The sequence below is a fragment of the Loxodonta africana genome, chromosome 10 (assembly GCF_030014295.1).
Source record: "Loxodonta africana isolate mLoxAfr1 chromosome 10, mLoxAfr1.hap2, whole genome shotgun sequence".
Classification (NCBI taxonomy): Eukaryota; Metazoa; Chordata; class Mammalia; order Proboscidea; family Elephantidae; genus Loxodonta; species Loxodonta africana.
Window position 1 is genome coordinate 86,043,522 of NC_087351.1, and position 24,861 is coordinate 86,068,382.

At 52.5% G+C, this 24,861-nt stretch overlaps 1 protein-coding gene across 5 annotated transcripts in view; it reads right to left on the reverse strand.

The window, feature by feature from the left end:
• MIDEAS (mitotic deacetylase associated SANT domain protein) overlaps nt 1-24,861 on the reverse strand; it is a 72,202-nt gene that overhangs the window by 26,447 nt on the left and 20,894 nt on the right. For 2 of the 5 annotated variants that reach the window (XM_010588733.3, XM_023546352.2), the window contains exon 1: nt 17,607-18,097. The exons of 1 other annotated variant lie outside the window; for it this stretch is intronic. The gene's annotated coding sequence lies outside the window, so the exon portion shown is untranslated. Of the gene's footprint in view, nt 1-17,606; nt 18,099-18,274; nt 23,356-24,861 lie in introns of those variants that run through there. 2 more of the 5 variants (XM_064292723.1, XM_010588735.3) reach the window with 2 other exon arrangements.

The following is a 24,861-nucleotide window of genomic DNA, read 5'->3' on the forward strand; positions in this document are numbered from 1 at the left end:
TACCAAAAGATTAGCAGTTCAAATCCACCAGCTGCTCCTTGGAAACTCTATAGGGCAGTTCTTCTCTGTCCTATAGGGTCTATGAGTTGAATCGCCTCAACGGCAACAGGTTTGTTTTTTGGTTTAAAGTGCTCGTAGATTTCCTGGTTTTGTTGTCTAACTTGATTTAAAAAAAAAAAAAAAAGTTTCCTCTACTTACCCTGCTACAGGACAAATAGACTCAAGACCTATATTTTATAACTTCCATAGCTGCTTATAGGTATCTTGAAAGGCTTTTTCTTGCTTCAGAGACATCATTATTTTTCTTCCCTGAGTAGGAGTAGGAGCTATGTGAGCCACCACTGCCCCCATTAAGATTCTGGTCCTGGGTCAGTCAGGTAGGAAGGGAGGGGAGGAGAGGAGAGCTTAGGCAGATTTAGGCTGACCTCGGGCCCTGGATGATGCATTAGCAGTCCCAGGAGTTTCCAGGAAACCAGCCCAGAGCAGACGAGGGCAGGGGCTGGGCAGGTACTGGGCAAGTCTCTGTACAAAGCCCTGGCTCCACCCAACGATGCCCCCCACCTCAGCGTCCACGAATGCCAGCCCCTCCTGGAGGCCTGGCGCTATCGCTCCTCTGCAGGCTTCCTCAGCTTCCAGCCTCTCCACTCCCGGAGCTTGGTGACTCACTCCAGGCCCCCTCCCTATCTTTCACTTTCACCCAGCACCCAGAAAGGGAGGAACTTCCTCCTCCATTTCCTCCCTCAACTACAGGCCCTGGAGTGGGTAAGAGGGAAAGATTCCCGGCTTGCATCCCCTTTGTCTGCATATACGGAAGTTGGAGTGAGGGACAGAGACCAGGCAAGGAGAGCATCTAAGTCCCCTTGGCCCCCCAGCATGAGGAGGAGGATCTGGACAAGCAGAGGGTGCTGAGGACCATAGGAATAACCTTTTAAACAAACCCCTTTCTCTTGCTTTTAAGCCCTCATTCCCTGACAGCCAACTCAATTCAGATTAGAAACCCGAAAGTCAGCCCCAGACTGACTGAACCCAGGCCACCACCAGGAAGTCGCAGGGCGGAGGACTGTCCCTCACTGCAGAAGCCAGCTCTTTGCCTCTCCACAGGAGCCATAAAGCAGACCAAATTAGAAGTTTGTGTCTGCAGCTTCCAGAGAGACAGAGGAAGGAAGAATGTGCTGGAGGGGAGGGGGTTGAAAGGGAGCCATCCCCTTCCCTGAGGGAGTACACAGACACCTCCCCCCATCACAGCCCTGTCACCATGTGAGCCGCAGCACCGGCTTGGGGCCTGGAGGAAGGGAAGGCCCACGTGGTGGGCTGGCCTGGGTGCACGAGCGATAGCGCCATGTGCACGTGGGTGTACACATGATGTCGGGCACAGGGACAGCTGTTCAGAACCTGCCTCCAAGGGCGGGGCTCTGCCAGGTTTGGGGAGGGGTGATGGAGGGTCCGGTGAAGGGGATCCCAGGCAGGGCTGCAGGACCCACTCACTCACACTCACAGAGTGGACTCAGCTCATTTGCCTCCCACCCTCACATCAAAGAGGGCCATCATTCCAGGCCCTACAGCAGGCTCTCCAAGCTCCAGCACAGACTTGCTTAAAAGAAATTAAGGGGAGCAGTACAGGGGAGGGATGTTGAATCACCCCAGTAGCTTCCTGCTACCAAGGCTCCTGTGTCATCCCCACTGGAGGACTGAGAGTGCCAGGGGAATGAACATTCAGCCCTGGGAACCCTCTTGGCCCAAGTTAGCACTGCCCATTGTTTGGGGAGCAGGGAGAAGAGCAGAAGTTGCCATGGAACCCAGGAGGAGGTGGAAGGGAGCACCCAGGCAGCAGGGCACAAATAAAAGCAGTAATAGTAATAATAAAAATAATGACAATGCTAATTGATAATAATGTACTTGTGCCAAGCAGGTCCTACATGCTTTGCAAAGATTATTCAATTTCCACAACAACCTTATAAGGCAGACATTGTTATTTCAAACTCCATTTTATCGATGAGCTAGATGAGGCTCAGAGGAGCTAAATAACTTTTCTATGGTCACACAGTGATTATGTTACAGAGCCAGGAGTTGAACCCAAGTCTGTCTGAATCCAAGACCAAGCTCTTATTTCTTTTCCCCAAGCCATGTTGCTGAGACACCAGATGCTTCGCTGCACACCCCACTTCCACAGCATGCTCCCCACTGTCTCAGATCACACAAGGCCTGCAAAGGCATCTCTGGACACAGGTATCTCCCTTCACCGACACTGGGAAGTCCATAACCTCTGCCTGAACCCTTGGCAGGGAAACCTCTCTCATTCTCCCAAAATACAGCTGAGACCCTTAGCCCTACAGGAAGGCAAGGAGCGGAAGGGCCTCACCACAGAGGGGCCAGCAGGTATGTGCAGTCCATCTGTAGGGAGGCCTGATAGAAGACACTGCCACCTGCCCTGGCCACTTCTGCTCTGTCCTCTGGACCTGGACTCTCTAGCCCCTGAACAATCCCCTCCTGGTTCAGTTCTAGAAGTTGCTGGTGGGGTTTCAAGCTCTCAGACCCCAGTAGTACCTGACAGCCTGCAACTCTGAGTAAGACTTGGCCACTTCCTCCCATTTCTTCTACCCAATCCTATCCCTCACCCTGCAGCTTCTGTCCCTCAAGTAGAAGTTGGCTCAGCCTTCCTCATAGTTTGGAAGAGGAAGGAAGCCATCTTTTCCAAAGGCTGACCTATGGGCCAAGTCCCCAAGGCTGTGGAGAAGAGGGTGCAGTGAGGAACTCCTGCAGGCAGCTCACCCCTGGGTCCAGTTGCAGGGCCCCTGAAAACGGATGCCGGAGCACTGCAAAAGGAAACCCACAGTCACCGTGGGGCCCCAGACGCTGCAACAAGCTCTGTCAGTCTGTGGGACTGTCCATCAAGTCTGTTCATCCTTCCCTTGCTCCAGGCTGCTCACTGCTTCACCCAGTCCCTAAGCAGACCCACAGATAGCCCCTAGGCCTAAGCCAGGGCGAGAGTGTGATATCAACAGCCTGAGACCTGTGAGGCTTTCAGGAAGATCTATAATGAGAAGCACTTCCTCTCTATAGCACCAAGAAAAGAAAATGGTGCTGAACCCGCATGTGGGTTTTACAGGCACATGAGGCGAAAGTGCCGGAAAGGCCTTTGGGCGTTCTGTGCTGACGGTGACACCATGCTCTGGAGGCCATCAGAGCTCTGCAGGGATGGTAGCTTCAACACACACAGCTCCCCAAGTGCCAGTCAGCAGGCCAGTTGCATGCCCAACATTGGCTGGCCAACCCCTGGGGAATCCAGAGAGCCTTATTACAAGGCAACGGGGCCTGGAACAGGGTCTGGCACAGGGCCACTCACCAGCCCCCCTTGGGGCATTTAACACGTTTATTTGTGACAAGACTGCTGCAAGCCAGGGTTACACAGGCCAGGGAGGAGGCCCCTCTACTCCCCTGCCTGCGCCCAGCAGCCAAAGGGGCTCAGCAGCCGCAGGGGCTTAGCTTTGACCTGGGAGTAAGAGCCAAGTGGAGGACCCCCTGCCCTTGGAGCTAATGCCAGGGCCACCACACACCCCACAAGCTCAGCACAAGGAAGAGGGGGAGTCAGAGCATGTGTATCTCCCACCCAAGGGCAACACAGACCTAAGCGTGGTGTCTAGCAGGACCCTGAATGCCCAGGCCAGCCAGTTCCCTGACACCAAACACGCTTAGGACAAAGTTTAAACTCCCTATCCTGCCCACAAGTCCCTGAAGACTTTGGCTCCTGGCACTTCTCTCAACCCTCCATTCTTGGCTGTACATTCAGGGCCCCCAACATGCTGTTCCCACTTTGTTTCTAAGTATTTGACCAGACTGTACCCTCTACCTAGGACATCTCCCACACTATTCACCTGGCCAAGTCCTACCCATGCCGAAAGCTTCGGACACTGCTCTCTCCGGAAAGCCAGGAGCTGCATTATGAGCCATATGCAGTACCTCCTAAACCCCTGCCATGGAATTCTAGGTGTCCATTTTCTCGTCCCCAGCACACAGCAAACTCCACAGGGCAGAGGTGGCAGACTGTTGTACTGGCTTGGAGCTATCACTTGGGATGCTCATTCAAGACTGTGCCTAAGGGCTTGGTGGATCGGGGTCATGGCTGGGCAGAGGAACTACTCATGACCAGCATCTGTACCCTGGACTCCTGCCCCTCCCTGACTTCCAACCTCCCTCCATAAAGCATATCCAAGCTCCCCATGATGCCAAGAGGAAGTGAGAAGGCCCAGGGTCCTCCCGCCACCCCACTCCAGCCCCACTCCATCAATGGCCCCAGGATCTAAGTGGCTCAAGTCCTTCTCCAATTGCTGGTCCACAAGCCACTTGCCCCTTGATGTCCTCTGAACTGCCACATACTGCCCCACACCGCACGCAGACCAGATGGAAAAGTGCCAAACCCACCACTGCCCCCTGCCCACTCTTATTTCCCCAAGGTTTCCCACACCTGCCTAGACCATGGCTAGAAACACAAACCTGTGGCTCTGTTTTCTTCATGCCCTGACATGGCTGGGCTGGGCCTCGAACATGGTGGTCTGGCTCTAGGAGGCCAAGAAGCCCTGGCCAGGGGCCCTCTCTACAGGAGCCAAATATGGCCCAGCCAGCCCCCTAGCCTAGGCTCGCTCCCTGAAAAGCCCCTTCTCAGATACCCTGGAATCTGGCACTGCCATCTTGGGCCAGCTACAGCTACCCAGGCCTTAGATAAACCTGTTCTCTAGACACAGAGAAGCCCTCTGCAAAGCCATATGCCCCTCCATTAACTGTAAAGCCATATGTCCTCCATGTGAACTGAGAGGTCACACTCAGGCTCCAGGGTCCCATTTCTCCAAGCCACTGGACACACAAGTCCTGTTTTCAAGGAAAAAGATGCAGAGGTGTGGATCTATCTCCCACAAGTATCTCTTCCCCTGGAGGCGTGGGAGAGCAGGCGGGAACCCCCCTGATCTGCCCAGTCTCAGTGTCGAGACTGCCCCGGATCATCACTTCTCTGGACTGCACTTTAGACTGATGGCAAGATGAGTCACAAGTCCCAGGGGTCCCAACCATCAAGCTGGTCAGGTCAGAAGCCTACCAGCGTTCACGCTGGCTGCAATTTGAGCTTTGACCATAAAAATGCCCACACTGAGATGCTTTAAAGGGCTATGTAGGAGAGAGGAGTTCTTTGCCTCATGAGGGGCTCTTGGACTTCATCCAGGCTTCTACTTATCTTCTTCCTGCCCAACACACACTGCAAACACCCCCAGGAAGTATACAGGAAGCCAAGGCAACCAGGTCTGTTTTATAGGGGGAAATTGAGACAGAGAGAAAGCAGAGTCATAGGCAAAGTCAGGAAAGGCTCAGCTTTCACCCATACTGGGGGCAACCAGCTGCCTCTCTCTTAAGCAAGGGCCACAAAGGATCTCGGGCAGCTCAGAAAAACTCCAACCAGACTTGGATTCCCAGGAAGAGTGTGGTGGAAGCTAGCAAATGTTCTCGCAGCTAGGTCTTTGAGTGACTGAGCCTTTGGAGTAGGCCTCCTGGGAACGGGTGAGACCCTTGGTCTTCTCACAACCCTCCTGTGTCCAAGGACCTCACACTACCAGAGACTTCTCCGGCACTTTCAACCCCTTCTAGAAAGGCCTGGCTCCCTGGCAGGCCTAGAGCAGAGCTCTCTGGAGTCTGTGCCTAAGCACCCAGTGCCAGGATACAGAGGAGGCCACTCACAGGGACCTCCCTTAACCTGGCCTTGCCCTCCCCACTACCTCACCACACACACCCTCGGCAGCCCTGCCCACTGTCCCTTCATTCATTCAACAAAGATTTACTGGGTACTGGCTACAAGCCAGGCTCTGGGGAGATATAGGAGATAAGGCACAGTATGGTCCCTACCCTCACAGAGCTTCCAGTCTAGTGGGGGAGAGAGACACAAAACACACATGAATTATAATGTTAGGTGGCCTGTGCAGGGATAGATATGCACAGAGTACAGTGACTCCAGGGAGAGCTCCCTGACTTTGAACCTTCACTGGAGCTGTTTCCCCTGCCTGGAAGCCCTGCCTCCACTCTGACACTTTGCCTTCCTTCAAGGTCACCTCCTCCAGGCAGCCCGTCGGCAAGCACTGCTTTCACTCTTTCTGATTCTTTGTGTTCTTACTCAGTGTTAACTGCTATCCCGTAATGCTTCTTCAACTCCCTTCTGTTTCTGCACTGAGGCCAGGAGCAGCAGAGCCTGGAGGCAGTATGACCCAATGGGGAGGGCAGTGGACTGGCTGTCACATGACCAGTATCTGCACCAAGAGCTGCCACTCACTTGTTCATACCTTTCTAGAACTTAAGAGCATAGGTTGAGGCGGGGGAGGGAGGGCACAAAAAGACCTGTGTCCAGGAACCAAAGAAACACCTTTGTAATGGGCAACCACCACATGAAATAGTAGCCACAAGCACCACCTACATGCCCAGCTTGTGTGAGTGTTGCTTATCATTATTATTCTCATCTGAGAAATGAGGAAATGGGGCTCTAAAAAGTAACTTGTCCCAGGCCACAACGTGCACAAGCGGGGAGCCAGGATTTGAACCTAAGCCTGCTGACTCCAAACCAGGTTTCTCTCCATCACACTTTGCTGCGCATCTGTATCGAGCAGTGGTTCTCAAGCTTTAGCGTGTGCAGTAAAATTCACCCTGAGTGCTTCATGAGTCAGGGTCACCAAGCAGGTAACCTGCAATGCTTCATGAGCAGTCCAGGTGGTGCCAAGGCACTGGAGCAAGGGAAGGGGTAGAGGATCAGAGCCTGGTTTCCCAGGACCCACTTGCTCTTCACTTCCCAAAGGATCAGAGTGCCCTGCTCAGGAGCCCTGAATGGACTTTGCTCTCAGCTATCCCTAGGGCTGGTTGTGGCTCTTACAGTGCTCAGGGCTTGACTTAATGGCCCACAGTTTAATGGGTGCTTACTATTTGCCAGGCCATTCTAAGTGCATGATCCTACCGGGCAATATCTCACTTAACCCTCTTTCTCCTTTGTCTCACCTTACAGGCCAGGAATGGCACAAAAGAAGACAGTGATGGGGGACTAGAGGAACAAAAAGACAAGAGGTACAGAAAACAAATAGCAAAAGTAAATCCTGCCTTAATCAAAAATTAATTTAAATGTAAATGGTTTAAACACTCCAATTAAAAGGCAGAGATAGGCAAAATAGACTAACAAAAACTCACATTCAACTATATGCTGTCTATAAGAGACACACTTTAGAATCAAAGACCCAAATTGAAAGTAAAAGTACAGGAAAAAGTATTATGCAAACAGTAACCAAAAGAGAGCTGGTGTGGTTATAATAATATCAGACAAAATAGACTCTAAGACAAAAATTATCACCAGAGATAAAGAACGGCATGTTGTAATGATGTTTAAGTGTCAATCCATCAAGAAAAATAACAATTATAAACATATATGTACCTAACAACAGAGGCTCAAAATATAAGAAGCAAAAACTGTCAGAATTGAAGGGAGAACAACACAACACAACAATAATCGTTGGAGATTTTAATACACCACTTTCAATAATGGATAGAACAGCTACACAGAAGACCAATAAGGAAAAAGAAGACTTGAACAACACTATAAACCAACTAGACCTATCATCGTCTATAGGACACTCCACCCAACAACAGCAATACACACATTCTTCTCGAGTGCACAGGGAACATTCTCCAAGATAAGTTATATGTTGGGCCATAAAACAAGTCTCAATAAATTTTAAAAGACTAAAACCATACAAAGTATATTCTCTAATGAAAATGGAACAAAATTAGAAATCAATAATTGAAGGAAATTTGGGGGATTTACAAATCAGGAAATTAAGACTAAAAGTTAAGTAACTTACCAAGTTCTCCCAGCTCAAAAAGGCTACTCCCTCCTTACTCAGCCCATGTTCTCCACACCTTTTGCACTACCCTGGGCACCCACAGATCTCAGACCCTAGGTAATCCTTCTCCCATCTGCTACACCAGACACACACTGAAATGGACCCCAAGCTTGATTCCAGAATCAAAACAGCTGGTGGAGGGGAGACCTTTGAATTTGCAACAGCTGGTCACGCAGCCCTGCTTCCCGAGAAAATGGCCACAGTATAAATATTTCTACTCCCTGGCCAGTCTGCAAAATACTCAAAAGGCAGATCTGTTCCAAAAGAAGGGAACTAACATTTATAGAGAACTTCCCCCATGCCAAGTACTTTATATACCCTAATGCATGCTTACAAACTTCCTGGTACAGGGTCTTATTGTCCCCACGCTACAGAGGAAAACGAGGCTCTGCTGTTAAGGTGGCAGAAGCAAGATTCGAATCCTTGCTGTGTGCCTTTAAAGCTCCCACTCACCCAGAAAAATCCCCAAACTACACTTGTTCTGTGTCTCAGAAGGAATGCTACCCATGAAAACCCCACAAAAGCAGCTGTGGACTCTCCCCTTCCTTGCGCACCTTCCTCAAGCACCTCCCAGAGCTTCTGCTTTTCCTGGGGACACTTCAAACAGACCATAGTGTATAACACTCCCCCCCAAGAAGTAATCTCTGCCCCAATATGCCAGAAACAGGTTCCCTCTAGACTGGAAGCATCTGTAAAAGCCCCTGGAAGCCAGGAAAGCCAGTGGGTGTTGAGGTGGGGGGACTGCAGAGGTGAGTTGGGAGCTGTAGGGTCAGCAAGGTCTCACTCTGGAATAAGAGCCTCCACACCACATGGGGAAAGGTGGCTCAGATCTCTCTTCACAGCCACCTGGGGAAGCTGAACAGATGCCAAATATCAAGGGATATCAGTGTTCTTCTAGTCTAATTCCTCATTCCAGAAAGCAAGCCAGAGAAGGGAAGAAACTTGCCTTAGGACACACAGCCAAGAGCACAGCAGGGCCCAGAATCAAGGACTCCCAATGCAATGCTGCAAGCCTCCATTTAGGCAAGACACTTGGTCAGGGCTTGAAGCCAAGGTAAAATATCAACATCACACAAATAAGGCTTTCTGCTTCACCACTACCACCTCTGACATTTCTTGAGGGTGCTACTATATGCCAACCAAGATGCTAAGCACTCCACCCACATTATCTTTTTTAATTCCCACAAGGTAGATAGTATTACTCTTAACCTTTGCCAATGAGAAACCTGAGGTTCAGAGGGTCAAATCACTCACCTAAGGTCACGTGAGTACAGAGGCAAGGCCAGGACTAGAACCTGGGCCTGCTTTCTCCAAAGAGAGCCCTTTCCCCAAACTTCTCCCCCAGGACTTTGGGCCCAGCCTTCTGCTTAGACGCCTCGCCATCAGGCAGGCTGAGATGGACGGCAGCAGCACCTTGTGCTTTGTATTTCTGGGCTGCTCCTGTCTTCTCCTTGCAGAGTGGCATCAGCTAGTCCATAAACCTCTGTGACGTTCTGGGAGTGTGGCTAGTCAGGTAAGGTGGATGGGAGAGGCCTGGCAGGTGAGTGGCTTTAAAGATGAAGAGGCTACAGATGATTATCACCATTGAGCCAACCTGTGGAAGTCACAACACTCTTCTGCCCAAGAAGTCACACCCCTTCCACACTCCTCTAACCCTACACCCCCAGTTGGCCAACAGCTCTTTAAAAATAGAGCCTTAACTCTCCCCTGCTTGTCAGTGGCCGGATGCCCCAAATCTCCATGGGTCGCAGGCTCCTGTCCCTGGCACTCTGAAGTCAAGACAGTTCCATGCTTGGATTTCTATTAATGCCAAATGATCCCCATCCAGGGCACTGAGCATCAGCTCCTAGCCATAGCCACCCACATCTCTGCATGGGGCTCCCAGAAGGGTTTCTTTTTCTCAAGAACTTAAATTCCTAAATAAAGGCTATTTATCCCACATCTTGAATAAGGGAGTGACAGATAGTGCCCACTCGCTCCAAAGACCCTTGGTCCAAATCTCTGTTTCATGCCGAAGCTGTGAGACATAAAGTGACTTGCCCAAGGTCACATGGCTGATCACTTGGATACAGTTGTAATCAGAGCCTTCCAGGTGGGTGTTCTCCCCATTCAGCACTCTCAGACCTAGTGTTGCTGGGTCCTCGAAACTTGGCTCATCTCCTCCCCAGCAGGAAATGGAGTAAGGGGGACTGGCATTTGGTGTCAAGGCTACCAGGTCTTCATCAGCCCAGGCCTTCCTGCCTTGACAGCTCCAGAGGGGCCAAGACCTATCTGGTGGCCTGGAGTGGAGGGTCCGCCAGTTTGGGATAGGGCAAAGAAGGGGGATGATATAGCTCCCCAATACCTACTGGTAACTAAGAGGCACAAAAACTTGCTGCCAGCAAAGGAAGTCTCAGCATGGCTGCCTGGCCTCCTAAATGGGCTGCAGCGTGGGTGCACAGAGCTGCCTGCCTCACTGGCCTGGCCATCAAGTCAGAGGCACGCCCTTTCTCAGGCCCTGGTTAAGATCCACGGCCTCCGCCAAAAGCTTGCACATTCCTTGCGTTTCTCCAATCTCTGAGCAGCTGCTGCAGGGCCTTTTCTCCTGTGCTGATTTATTCTTTATTGTTCCTGAAATACACCCAGAGGCCTTTGGCACAGAGCACCAGGCACCAGTAGAGCATTCAGCCCAAGTCCCACAGTACACACCAACCAGGCTGTCTGGGACCAGGGCCAAGTCAGCTGGAATGATGGGCCCAGGGTCAGACCCAGCAGCCAGCAGGGGTGACCCTGGATCCCTCCTACCCTCAGTCTACGGTCCCCACAGCTATTCTCAGGACTACAGAGCCCGGGATGTGTGTCTCCAAGAGGCCTAAACCTAGCCCTTCTATTCCTCATGGATGGGTGGCTTCCCTAGCAACTCCTACAGACACAGCTGATCCCCATAAACCTGCCAGTCCTTCAGAGCAGGATCCCCTACTGTGGAATATTAACACTCCCCCCAAGAAATAATCTCTGCCCAATATGGTTCGCTCTAGACTGGAGACATCTATAAAAGCCCGTGTCTGGCAAGGCCTTAGAAAGGTCTTCCTCACCTTTCCCAGTCCAAAATATCTCTCCTACCAGGCAGTCTAAAGGTACCTGAATTCCTACCATCAGCACTTCACTCCAAGAGTCAAAACACTGTGCAAATAGCCTAGACAACTGTGGGGGCTGCATGGTGAAAAGACACAGGGCTTCAAGATCAGATAGAACATGTCTCGGCTTGTCCAATCACCAGCCTCACTGTGAGTATTGTTTCTTTGTAGGTAAATGGTACAATGTCTTCATCTTATGGTTACTGTGGAATAAAATGAGACAATACATATAAGAAGTGCCTGGCACAAAGCAAACACTTAATAAATGTGATTTCCTTTCCCCCTTCCAGGGCAGGGGTATCTCAGTGTTCAGCAACTTGGGGGGAACTGGATGGTCTGACTCCTCCAGTGCCACAGCCAGCTAGGAGCAGGGCTGGCCAGGCCTAAGCAGGACAAGGAGACTCAGACCCAGCAACTGGCGGGCTCTGCAGGTGTGTAGGACATCTGGCCTAGGGGACTCAGGAGGAGAGAGGGGTCGGGAAAGAAAGTCCAGAGCACACCCAGAATAGGCCTCTCCCGGACTCAGCTGTGTCAGCAGGGCCTAAAGGGACACGAAGCAGCAAAAGTCCCCAGCTAGTACCTGGCAGAGCCTCTAGGCCTACGAGGATGGGCCTCCACCCTCCTGGGCTCACTCTAAGAAGAACAATAAAAGGGGAGGTCCGGTAGGAGGTAGCCACAGGAAGCATGAGTGTGAGAGACACCAGGGCCCGCAGGGAACAAGCCAGCCTGCCCAGAGTTTGTCAAAGAAGTGAATGTCCCATGAGTGGAAGTGCCTACTTAGTTATTTCTGGCACCTCTTCTGCCCAGAGCCAACAAGGAAAGGCAGCTGCTAGCAATATGGAAGGGCTGTTCATGTTCAAATGTTCAGGCCCTGCTACAGAGACAGAAAGCACCCACAGCCGCCATGCAGAGGGACCTCTGCCCCCTTTCTTCCTCTCCAGACTGTCCCCATAAGGTCCAATCTTCGTGCTGCATAGCTGACATAGCATGGGTACTTCTGCTTTCACTCACAGCCAGCCTCCTGACCACAAAACTCACTCACTCACACACACACACACACACACACACAGACAAATAAATAAATATGGAGCCAACGGAGGCCTGAGCCACACCCAGGAGCCGAGACAGTGTTCCTCTGGGCTCCTCTGCACCAGTGCTGTCCTCCTGACTTCTAAGCTGGGAGGGGCAAACACAGGAGCAGCTCCTCTTCCCAGCCTCCCAGGGTGAAAGTGGGGATGATCAATGGGAACCTCAAGCACAAGCAACTCCTGCCTCTCAGCAGGGCAGTGGACTAGATCTCCCAAAGTGTTTTCTAGCTCTGGGATGACTCCTGGGAGCTGGGGAAGCCCAGGACTAGGACTGGGGCCAGCTAAGGCCGGCAGACAGAACAAGGCCAGGTGGGGAGGGGTCTCTGAGCCCCAGCGATGGCAGCAGCCATGTGCATAGCCCAGGAATTCCAACAGGCTGAGAAGAGGAAGAGGAGGGGAGGAAGAAGAGAAGGGCCAGCTCACATGGACACTCAGGGTGGCAAATTATCACTTCAGCCTGTTTCAGAGCTTCAAGGCCTTCCCCTCCACAGAACTGGCAGTTCTGGCAACAGCAGGCTGGGCTGGGGCCTCTGTCTGCCCAACTGCTGGAAAAAGCTGTGTATCGAAATCCCTCACCATTTCTCTTCCTTGCTGGACCCTGTTTTCCCAGAAACGTTGTGTGGCCTTAGAGGGAACCCCCTTCTGGTGGCAAGCCCGGTGTACTTCCCTCTCTCCATGCTTCGGCCTGGACAAACCTGGCCCTGGCTTCTCCCCTCCCCCTTCCGGAGACTCCAGGAGGAAGAGACACTGCCTGGAAAAAATAACGCTCTAACCGCGAGCTCCCGCCGCTGGGGAGAAAGGCAGAAAGAACAGGGAGCACCTTCCCTGGCTGGCCACAGCACAAGGCTGTGTTCCAGGAAGAGCGGGGGAAGCTGCCAGGGAAGCCTCGGAAGGGCCCCCAGCCCCACTCCCCCCTGCCAGCCCTCACAAACCACAGTCAGCAATCGTGTCCCTCGGAGAGACGCCCCCTCCCACCCCAGAAAAACCTCAGCTCTTTTCTGACATGTGGCAACTTTCTTCTTACATAATAGCTTGGCGCCTCCCCCACCCCCACCCTTGCTCCTATTTCAATTGATGAAAGAGCCAAAATATTTTTTCGGGTGACAACTCTCACCCCAGCTCCACCGAAGCCCCACTGAGGTCACACTGGGAGGCTTCAGGTAGAGCAAAGATAAGAGAACTTTTTTCTTGGCTGAGAAAAGCTGTCTTCCTCCCACCCACGCGAGCAGTTCAGCCTGGGGCCTGGGGCCCACGTGAGCAGTTTAGCCAAGAGCACAATCTGATCTCCGGGAAGCTGAGCCCTGGATCAGAGGTTGCAGGGACAGAGTCCCTCACAGAGGTACCATGGCACAGGGTCTAGGCAGGTCTAGGCACACGCGAATCACACATTTGTATCCAGGGCCTATGTTGTTAGTTGCCATCAAGTCAATTCTGACTCATGGTGACCCCACGTACGAAGAGTAGAACTGTACTCCGGACGGTTTTCAAGGCTGCAACCTTTCAGAAGCAGATCGCCAGGCTTGTCTTCCAAAGGCATCTCTGGGTGGTTTTGAACCACCAACCTTTTGGCTAATTGTGAAATGCTTAACCATTTGCGCCACCCGGGGAATCCATACCCAGGGCCTAGGGAATTGGAAAATGAGCCACTTCCCTTCATTTGCACAACTTAGCAGCCTCAGTGGCCTGGGAGACTTGGCTCTCCAACCACAACAATCAGGACACTTCATTTTCTCTTCCCTGGTAGGAACAAAAGGCAAACAGAAGCTGGACTTGGTGGGACCTGGCAAAATGACAGCCACCACCTGTTGCGTACCCACTACGTGATAGTCACTTTATATGCATGCCCTTGTTTAGCCTTCACAGCAACCCTATGAAGTACTATTATTGTCCCCATTCTACAGGCGAGGAAACTGAGGCTCAGGAGGTTAAGCAACATGCCTAAAGCTCCGCACCAAGTGGAAACGCTGGAATACAAAGCCAGGTCTACTCGGAACTCTTCCCGGTGCACCCACCAGGCTTCCTTCAGAGTCACTGCCTGGGTGACAGTCCACGCACCTCCTAGGAATGGCATTCTGAGTGTGGAGGCGGGAGTGGGTGTGGACCAGTTTTGCTTGATGGCTTTGGAATCTGACTTGATGCCCCCACCCCAAGAACTGTTATTCTTCTCAAGAGTGTGACTGTGAGTCCCTCCAAGCGTGTGTGAGTGTGTAAGAGAGAAAGGGTGTGTGTGCACGATCTGAATTCCAAATAGCAGTTTCCAACACTGAAGTTATGCATAGTGCTTCCGATTCATAATATAAGCTCACCGTCTCACCATACCCTATATGTCACTTCAAATGCAAATGCAAATTCTTTAGTAAGACCTTGGGATTTCAGCACACTCTGCCTACCCCCAGACCAGAGCTCAGGCTTTAGTTCGGGTCCACAAAGCCAGAGTTCTGAGGTACAGAAGCCACCCCTCCAAATGGGGTATGGCTACTGGCTGCATTTCCTGCAGCCTGCAGTGGGTCTTGGAAGCAGCAGCATCCTAAAAGGCTGCTTCTATACTGATGCACGCACACACACACGCACACACACACACACGAAGGGTGCCAACCTGGCCTGGCCCAAGGAAATGCCCGGGTTAGCAGATCCCCAAGCCGGAGGCTCCACAACTCTTTCACCCTGAGGTCCAATACGAAGTCAGGATGACCTGGACATGCTCTCCTGGAGGCCAGCTGCAGGGCAGTGCCAGGGTACAGAGTTCACCAGCACTGGAACCACCCATGGTGGACTGACCCTTCTGAAACTAGTGCCATGGTATGAAGAGGTCCCAACAGCAAGGACTCACTGGGCCTATAACATACCAAGTCCACAGTTTTTGATAGAAGCCTTACCCTCATCAGTTCAAATACCATTTACTAAACACTCACCAGAGCTTAGAGTGGAGCAGAGGCTATGATAACACTGAAACGTGCTTTGGCCTTTTACATAAACTCACAAAACCTCACAGGAACTCTATGAGGGAGGTATAAAAAGGAAAACAAGGTCCAGAAAGGCCAAATAACCTCTCCAGAGTCACAGAACTAATAAATGGGGGGCTGGGACTTGAACCCAAGCACTCTGGCTCCAAGTCTGTTTCTGACTCCCACACTACACTACATACCCAAAGAGCTACATGAGGTGAACACCAGTGCTCACAAGAAGGCTATGGCTTCTTGGAGGAAGTGACATTTGAATCAAGACTAGAAGGACACACAGGAATCTCCCAGCCACACATGGCTATCCCAACTGCAGGAGAGCCGCTCCCCAGGCCAAAGAGTCCAGGGCTGGGCCCATCCCCCCTGTCCTTCCCCCATTCGGGACCCCAGAGGGCTCAGCACTGCTAGGCAGCTCTTCCCTGGGTTTTGCAGCCACAGGAGGCCCTCAGCTGAATCTGTGACTGCATGTTCTTTTTTATTTTTTCCATTTATTAAAAGCAGCAGCCCACAGGGCCAAACACTGGGGCTATTTTTAAATTCCACATTTAAAAGTAAAACTCTCATCCCTCTGGACACTCTTTGCTGGGGAGGGGCGGGGTGGTAAGGGGTTGACAATGCCATGGGGAGTCAGGGTTCTGTCTGAAGCTTGAAGAGGCCACAGTGACAGTGGGCGGGCTGTCCCAGAGCAAGTCACATGGCCCAGGAGGCACCCTCTGGGTTCTGCACCCCCTTAACACATGGGAGCTACTCTAACCAGCATAATCAGCTGGAGGCCAAATGGATTAGAGACTGGGCCACGGCCATGCAATGAGATGGGTTATCCTGGTAACTGAATGTTTACACCCCTCTTACTGTCCAGAGCAGTAGGAAAAAGAGGACCCATAATCCTCAACCTGGGAAGGGTTTTCCCTTTCCCTTCATCCTGAAGTCAACTAACAGCCGGCAAAAAGGGTCCATTTCTCTGATCCTAAAAGGTATACATCACACCTTCCCCAGGAGGCTCTGGGCAAGGCAGGTGGTTTCCTCCTCTGCCCAGGGCCCACACGGAGGAATGGCTTCTCCTGAGAGCTGCACTTCTTCCATCGTCATCAGGCCTCCAGGCTCTGAACCCTTAAGCTACAGGAACACGGAGAGCACCTGGGCCTGCAGGCGGCCACAAGGCCAGGCTCCCCCTGCTGGAGCGAGGAAGACCTCCCCTCCAGCTAGCCACAGCTGCCAACAAGGATCCCCTGCACACACGTGTGGCAGCGGCCTCCATGTCAGCCAGGGCCCTGTGAGCAAGGCTCCATGGGCTGGCACACACGTCTGACGTGAGATGGTGAAGTAGGAAGTAGCCACCAAAGTTCGTGACCAACAAAGTTTTAAACGGGACAAGTAACTTCCCCTTTTATCCTTCCAGTGGCTTACACTGAAGGCTGGACTGGGACACCCAGTGTCCTCCACTGTGGGTGGCAGATACCTCCTCTGAGTCTGCCTGCCTTGGGGCTGAGGCTTGAAAGCCCCAGAGTGCCACCAGGTTCCTCTGCCTCCTCCTGACCCTTGCCAGAGGCCTGGGTGGGGGCCCTCAGAGGAGCAGCCTCTTGCACACGCTGCAGTAGGTGAATTGAGGGAGGAGAGGTAGGAAGGTATGACTAACTCCACCAGGCCGGCCATATGTAGGGTCCAGACAAAACCCCGGGGCACCAGTGTTCCCGACAGCCACCACCAAACACAGCACGCAACGCGGCGCCGTGGAGGCCCAGCAGGCCTCTCCTGGGCAAAACCAGCGCGGGCGTGCGGGGGCAGGCGCGAGGGATGACAGGTCTGAGGTGCGCCCGCAGCAAGGGTAAGGCGGCTCTACACACGTCTGCCAGCCTGCCTGTCCGCCCGCCCAAAACGCTCGAGCTTAGGCCTCTACTGCACTTGCCCCAGTCTCCTCTGTCCCACAAACTCCCAGCGCGGGGTCAGTTTCGATGCACTGCCCACTTTCCCGAGCACGCTTGGAGGGAGGGGGCTCCCGAGCCAAGTTCCCGCAGCTCCGGAGTCCCTCCCGCCTCTCCGGGGCCTGGGCTCCGTCATGCCAGCGGGTCCCTGCAGACACCACGTTTCGCTCAGGCAAAGGAGAAGCAGCCGTGCTCCTGAGCCGCCGCCGCCGCCGCCGCCAAAGGCCGGGCGGTTGGGAGCGTTTTCCTGCTGGGGCCGCGCCCGGGTGGGCGGGGGCCGCGCGCGCCGCGTAGCTGCACAAACACGGCGGGTCTGTGGTGCACACGCAGCTGGGGGGTGCGAGGCCCGGGAGGGGGCGGGCTGCGGGCGGCAAAAGCACGTACACAAGCACACGCTCCCACACTCGCCCAGGCCGCAGAAGTTACCGCGCGGCGCCGCCCGCAGCCTGGCGCCCCAGCTCCAGGCCACACCTGCAGAGCTGCAGTCCACCGAGCGAGCGGCCACCGCTTGCGCGCAGCTCCGGGTCCCTTCGCCACCACCGCCGCCAAGGCGGGTTGCGCCCTACGGTGTGCAGGCCTCGGCCGCCAGCCGGGAAGCCTCACTCACCCCGCTTCTGCCTGAGCTCCAGCATTGGCTGTCCCCTCTCCGCCGCTTTCGGTCGCCTCCCGGAGTCCAGCAGCCTGCACGCACTCTTCGATTTTAAAAACAAACAGGCGCCGTCGCCTCCCCGCGGCGCTCGCGGGGTTTCCGTCAGCCCGCGCCTCCCAAGGCTGGGAAGTTTGCTGGCAGGGCCCGGGCGGGACACGCGGGCTGTCACCCCCCGCCCGCGGTGCAGGAGCCTCGGCGCGCCCCGCGCCCGTGGTGTCCGCCTCGCGATTGCTCTCCCTCCCTCCGTGTCACCCCCAGTCCTGCGATGCAGTGTCAGGATTGCACGGCTCTGACTCATCGGTTGAGCTCACAGCTTGAAAAAAAAAAAAAGAGAGAGAGAGAGAGAGAGGGCCAGAGGCAACAGCGAAGGAGGAGGACTCTCAAGCGCGCTACAAAGGATTGCACAACTCGGGGCTGGGAGCGCGGAGCGCCCTGCGGCCGGCCGGCGCGCGCGGCACCGCGGCGAGCAGGAACCAGCTCGACCACTTCATCAGCACAACAGTCTCGGTTCGGCCTCTCTTCCAGCAGGCCCGGCGCCGCCCACTTCCTGCAACCAAATAAGGCTGGGGAAGGCGTCCTTAAACCTCCAGCGGCTGCCCGGGCTGGGGATTTCCAACAGACCTCACCTCCACTCCCGCGTCGGCCACCACTCTCCTCCAGCCCAGGCCGGCGCCCCCAGTGGCTCTGCTGGAACCGACAGGCCACGCGGCTCGTTCTCTTCACACCAAGGTCAGGAGGAAACGGTGACGAAATGTTTGGAAACCCATCGGGCCTGCCAGGAAAGTGTGTGTGTGATGTTGGGGAGGGCACAAGTCCCTTTCTTCAACAAAGAAAACTCTCTGGTTTTGGGTATGGTAAATCATGCACAATGCTTTCCAAGGGACTTTATTAACAGCCTCCCCAAGTTTCACTTTCTGGCTCACTAGCACCCTAGTGCCTGTAAAAGTTATTGAGAAACTGGCCCCAGCCCCTGTAAAGGACCCCTATCTCAATTACTTAGGTGATGAAAAGCTCCTGGGTTTAAGTTTAGCTAACTCAGCCAGAGTTGGAGTAGCTTTTCACTCTGGACCTACATTTCCCCCTACCTTCCCTAATATCAGGGGTCCCTGGGTAGAGCAAATAGTTTGTGCTGGTTGACTAACCTAAAAGTTGGTGGTTTGAACCCACCCAGCAGCACCATGGAAGGAAGACCTGGCAATATGCTTCCACAAAGTGTACAGCCAAGAAAACACCATAGAGCAGTTCTACTCTGTAATACACGGGGTTGCCATGAGTCAGAACTGCCTCAACAGCAATGGGGTTTTTTTGTTTGTTTGTTTCCTTAATATCCCCGATTGAGTCTGTTGTCCACTGATGCCTCCTTGATTGGTTGGTGGGAAGCATTTCTGCAGCTCAAAGGTGCTTACTGGGCCCCACATTCAGTGAGGCTAAGGGACCCAGGAAAAAGTCCATCGGAGTCCTGTTCTTCCATAGTTCCTTCCATTGTTTTTTCCTCCCCAAGGAGATGGGCCAGAAAGAGATTTTCCTTTGAAGGAACAACCACTGACAAATATACTGTGTCCTGGCAGCCACTTTCCCCTGTTGTCAGTCCTGAGGATCGGGTGCATTCCACGTTCACAGGGAGAAGGGGAGGCTGCAAAAGAATGTGATTCTGACAGCAGTCGGAGCCTGCAGGGTCAATGCCTTCATCACCAGGAGAGACGGCAATACAGGATCTTCTGCCTGGAAACGTCGTAGAATCTATACTTGCTCCTAAGATGGCATGGCTTTCCCATCTTCTTCCACCCCTTTGCTGGCCAGAGCACCTGTGTGCACCTGGAGGTCTCACCTTACCCCTGACGAAAAGGGTTTTTTTGCACCATGGTATGACAAAATGTCAAAGTAATGGCAAAATCGTCTTATCTACAAAATACATGCCAGGGAACTGGACCAGATGACATCTTGAATCTCTTCCAGTTTAAGATACATGAGCTCTGTGACTGTAAAGGTTGAATGGAGGAGTCAGGGAAACCACATTTGCAAAGAAAGGCCAAGTCTCCTGGATTTACATGGGGTCGCCATGAGTCAGAATCAACTCGAAGGCAACAGGTTGCACACAATAGGGAGCCCTGGTGGTGCAATGGTTAACCACTGGGCTGTTAACCGAAAGGATGGTGGTTTGAACCCGTCAGTGTGGGAGAAAAGACCTGGTGATCTGCTCCTGTAAAGATTTCAGCCTAGGAAACCCTATGAGGCAGTTCTACTCTGTCATATAGGGCCGATACGAGTCAGAGTCCACTCAACGGCACACAACAACAACATACAATTCTCCAGCCCCTTCCTACACACAGCCTTAACTCTGTGTGAGAGAGATTTTTATTCCTCTCATTTTATGGATGAGAACACTGAGGTTCAGAGATGTTAAGTGACTTATGCAAGGTCACAGGGCAAGCAAGTCTCACCTCTCTGCTCCCCTTCCAACCTCCCCAGAGAAAAGCAGTGAGTGATTGATGGGCTGGGGTGCTTGGGCATGCAGGCCCCCAAGTGGGATGGATCTAAACTCTCCAGACTCCTGGCAGAGACACTGTGTGAACCCTTGCTTTTCCCATTTGCCTGCTTTCGTCCCTCCCCTAGACAACTCACTGAAGCAAGGGAAGCAAAGGCAAAGCCATCGGATCTCCGTTGCCCACTGCTGTGGGTCCCTCTGTGACCTGCGGCCATCCTGACCTCTCCCCCTCTCTCTGCCCAGGGCCCAGTCCCTGCAGCTGGCTGAGGACCTGCCCAGAGCAGGCCACTCAGCTCTAACAGTCCACAAAAGCCAGTGCAGACCAGCCCAGGGACATTCCCAACCAACCAGAAAACCCGGCTAGGGAGCACATTCCTAGAAGAGTCTGCCACTGGGGGAGCCAGGCCCAGCATCCAAGGAACAAGTGGGAGCTACTCCAAAGGGCACTCCTCAGCCCTGTCCCGCCAGGACTTCCTCCCTGTCCCACACCAGGCTGTGGGGGCTGGCCCAGGAAGCAGCACAGGGAGTAGAGGTTGGTGGCGGGATGCACAAGAAACCAAGAAGCCAGTGGGCCTGGAAGAGCCCTGGTCACCCTGGGGCAGCATGTCCCCTCATCCCAGCTGAACTTCCAAATTTGGGCAACTTCAGAAAGAAAGAAAAGGAGGAAAGGCGGCACATGCGTGTGCAGGGGAAGACTCCAGAGTCTCCCCGGTGGCAGGGGAGAAGTCTGCCTTGCACAGGCGGGCAGGTGACAATCTATAAAGCTGCGGCTCTTCCGGGAAGCCCGGAGGTCAGCTTTGCTGCAGATATGACGGTGCAGAATCACTGACATGTGAAGTGAAAGTTTTGGTCTTAGAAGCTCCAGCCCCTTCTATAAGGCCTCTAGGGCAGCCAAAAAGGGTGGCCTTTGGGGAGGTGGGGGGAGTGTTCCAGGGACCTTACCCTTTTTTCCACCATTAGACCTTCTCTACAAACTGCAGGAAAGAGAGGAGTACACAGCAGTAGTTCCCAGGGAGTGTATCTGATAAGAAACACTCCAGGAAGCAAAGCATCCTAGACAGGCCTCCAAACACCGGGTCCCAGTGAGGGTAGAACATGACGTTAGAGGGCAGGCTTCCTGGGACTACGTCAGCTCAGAGTCTAGTCATTGCCCTGACTGGTCATCGCCAACGTCCACTTCTGGACAACCCCAGACCGTTAAAAAGCTTCCAAGGGTGAATTCTATGACATGTAAATCGTATCTCAATAAAAAAAAAAAGCTGTTATTAAATAATAAACTTCCAAGGAAGCCAGGTTCTCACCACCCACCCGCCTGCTCCCATTCACTTTCTGCTGCCATCACTTACTATAGTATTTAAAAGCGGCTTGCATTCCTGTCATTTTCCACTTTCCCTTCTTTTTTTTTTTTTTATTGGTACCTTTCCATCAGGACCAGCATACTTTGATGTGTTTAAGTGAACATGCCACCTTTATCAGAGGGTGGGGAGTTGGAGATACAAACACAGTTGAGGAAATCACAAGTCCACAGTGCTGGGTTCTTTATGTCTCTGAAGTTCCTTGTGTCCCTTCTGTCATTTCCCTTGAAGAATAAAGGTACTACCTTCTAGAACCTATTTACCTATGGTTACAACAGAGGAAAGAGAAGGTTGTAGAAAGAGTGGGGAACCAGGACTGAGTTTGTGTCCCATCTAACTAAAGCTAACTTGCTATGTGATCTTAGCGAAGTTGTCTCTTACCTTCTCTGAGCCTCATTTTTGTTGGCCCATAATAAATGCTCTATAAAGTATTTGTTACATGACCAATGAAAGAAGGGACAAGTGTCTCCCATAGGATTGTGAGTATCAAAAGGACCAAAAACTGGTTTATAACCGTATCGTGCTATCTACCTGTTACCCATTGCCATCAAGTTAATTCAGACTCATAGCAACCTTATGGAACAAAGTAGAACTGCCCCAAAGGGTTTCCAAGGCTGTAATCTTTATGGAAGTAGACTGTCACATCTCTCTTCCACAGAGCAGCTGGTGGGTTTAAACTGCCAACCTTTCAGTTTGCAGCCGAGCACTTTAACCACAGCTCCTTACCGTGTACATGTAAGGGGTTAAGACTGTTTTTATTTTCTACTATTCTACCCTATAACTGGAGTCTCTGGATGATGGAAATGGTTAACACTTTCGGCTGCTAACTGAAAGGTTGGTGGTTCAAGTCCACCCATAGGCAACTCAGAAGAAAAGGCCTGATGATTTACTTCTGAAAAATCAGCCATTAAAACCCTGTGGAGCATAGTTGTACTCTGACACGCACGAGGCCGCTATGAGTCAGAACTAACTCGACAGCAACTGGTACAGCTCCTCCCAAAACTAGCTTCTGTCTTTCAAGAACCTAGTTCCAAGCAATTCCCCTCCCCCGACACATAAAAAGACACCAGGTCCACCCCATCAACCTCAGGGTGACCCTCTGTTGGGCTCAGCCCAGAGAGACTCTAACACTGACTTAATGTCCTATCTGGGGTTTCCCTCCAAGGTTTCTCCCCAAACCCTGTTCTTTGCTGTAGTGCTGCCCACCCCGCCTGGTTAGTTAGGGACACTGCTAATGGCTGTGCCTCCTCTCAGCACCCTCACCCCCTTATGTCATGTCCTTTTCTGGGGGAGGCGGGAGCTCATTACCTAGGGTTACGACAAAGAACAGAGAAGGTTGTAGTAGAAAGCCATTTAGTTAAGCCACCTTAACGGAAAAGTGCTGGAAGTCCCTGCATTGTCTTGTCTTTCACCCTTGAAACCCCAGGGGACCCTCCTCCTCAGTTCACATTTACCTCATTTGTTCTGGGGCAGGGCCATGCCTGCCACACCAGCCCACAGCTGTCGGCATCCCTCCCACCTGCCCTCCTCCCCACCACCTCGCCCCAGCAGGCCTGGGCCAGGTTCTGGGTGCCTTTGTCAGGCTAGAGAGGGAGCTTCCGCAGAGGTCCCCAGTTGCTGCTGTCACTCTCAGAGAGATGTCTGGTTGGGCATAGGGTGGAGAAAGAAACAGGTGTGTTTGCCAAGGCGGGCAGGCCAGCAGGGCCACAGGACAGAAACGCCCTTTCTTCACAGAGACAAAACTGCCAACTTCCCAAAGGCCTCTTTTCAGCTCAGTTCCATGCCCCCCGCAGAACCAGCCCAGACAGACTCTGCTCTCACTGGCTGTTCTCTGCAGCTCTGCTTCCCTACCTGGCAGCAGCCAGTCAGGAAAACATCCAGTGTGTACAGTGGAAAAAAAAAAAAAAAAAAAAACCAGTTGCCATCGAGTTGATTCTGACTCATGGCAACCACATGTGTGTCAGTAGAGCTGTACTCCACAGGGTTTTCTATGGCTGACTTTTCGGAAGTAGATCACCAGACCTTTCTTCCGAGGTACCTCTAGGTGGACTTGAACCTCCAACCTTTTGGTTAAGAGCAGAGTGTGTTAACAATCTGTACCACCCAGTGTACAATGGAGCATGTTTTAAAGCACTATTTCTTAACGAAAACTAAAACTGATACATCATGCCCTAGAATCCAAAATTCACATTCATGGGAGTGTACAGGTTACAAGCACAGGCCAAGCCCGTGTCCAAATCTTGGCTCACGCTAGCTTGGTGATCTCGGACAAGTTACTTAAATACTCTATGCTTTAGTTTTCTCATTTGCAAAATGGGCATAATAAATATGTGCTTAAAACAGTGCCTGGCACACATTAAGTCTTTTATGAGTGTTGGCTTTTTTTTTTTTTCTCACTTCCTAGCCGATGTCCTTGCTTCTAGTCTTGCATACCTGCCATCCACACTGCCATCAGTGATCACACCTCTTTCAAAAGTCCTTCAGTAGCTCCCATCGCCTACTGCATAAAGCTGAGACTGCTAGCCAGCACTTACAGAACTTCCCAGCCCCAGCCCCACCACCCAGCTCATGAACCTTAAGCTCCACACAGCCAAACAACCTGAAGTTCCCCAAGACACCTGCCTTCTCACCCTCCGTGTCTTCACACATGCTCCTCCTCCCCTCCCCTTCATCCACAGGAAAACCCACAGCCAGATGTCCCATAAGACTTGAGCTTAATGTCAGCATTTCCAGGAAGCTTTCTTTGACCCTTCCACGAAGAAGGCCAATGGAGTGTATGCTGTCGGGTCCCTCCCAGAGCCCTTTCATCAGGCCAGCACACCAGCCTCCAGCTGCTGTGAGTATGGGCTGCTCAGCTGCCCCCTTCTTCAGGGAATTTCCCTGGGCTAAGAAGAAGCCTCTGCAGGGAGAGAGCAGTGTAGCCAATGACTGATTGGGGAAAGGGAAGCCCAAAAGGCCAGCCCTCTGGCCTCAAGGTGGGACCAACGGCTCCCTGTGAGACTGGCCAAAGCTAGCTCTAGCTGCAACACCTCCTTCCTTGCTTAGCTTCTTCCTCTGCCCTATCCTGCTTCCCTCACGCCCTTTCTCCTAAAAGTACTTCCTCAATAAATCCCATGGACCAGAAACCCTGTCTCTGGTTTTCTCCTGAGGCCATTCTCAGGAATGGATGGCCATTCTCTCCTGTGGTGGCATCCTCTGTATGTTTGACTGTGTCACCTACACACTGTTCTACATCCACTTACTGTGCCATCATCGTCCTACGATCAGAGCTCCTGAAGGACACATTATAGGTCTTAGTCACCTTGGCATCCAGGGTGCCCACATAGCACCTACACAGACTGGGCACTCTATAAATGCTTGTTCACAAATGTAC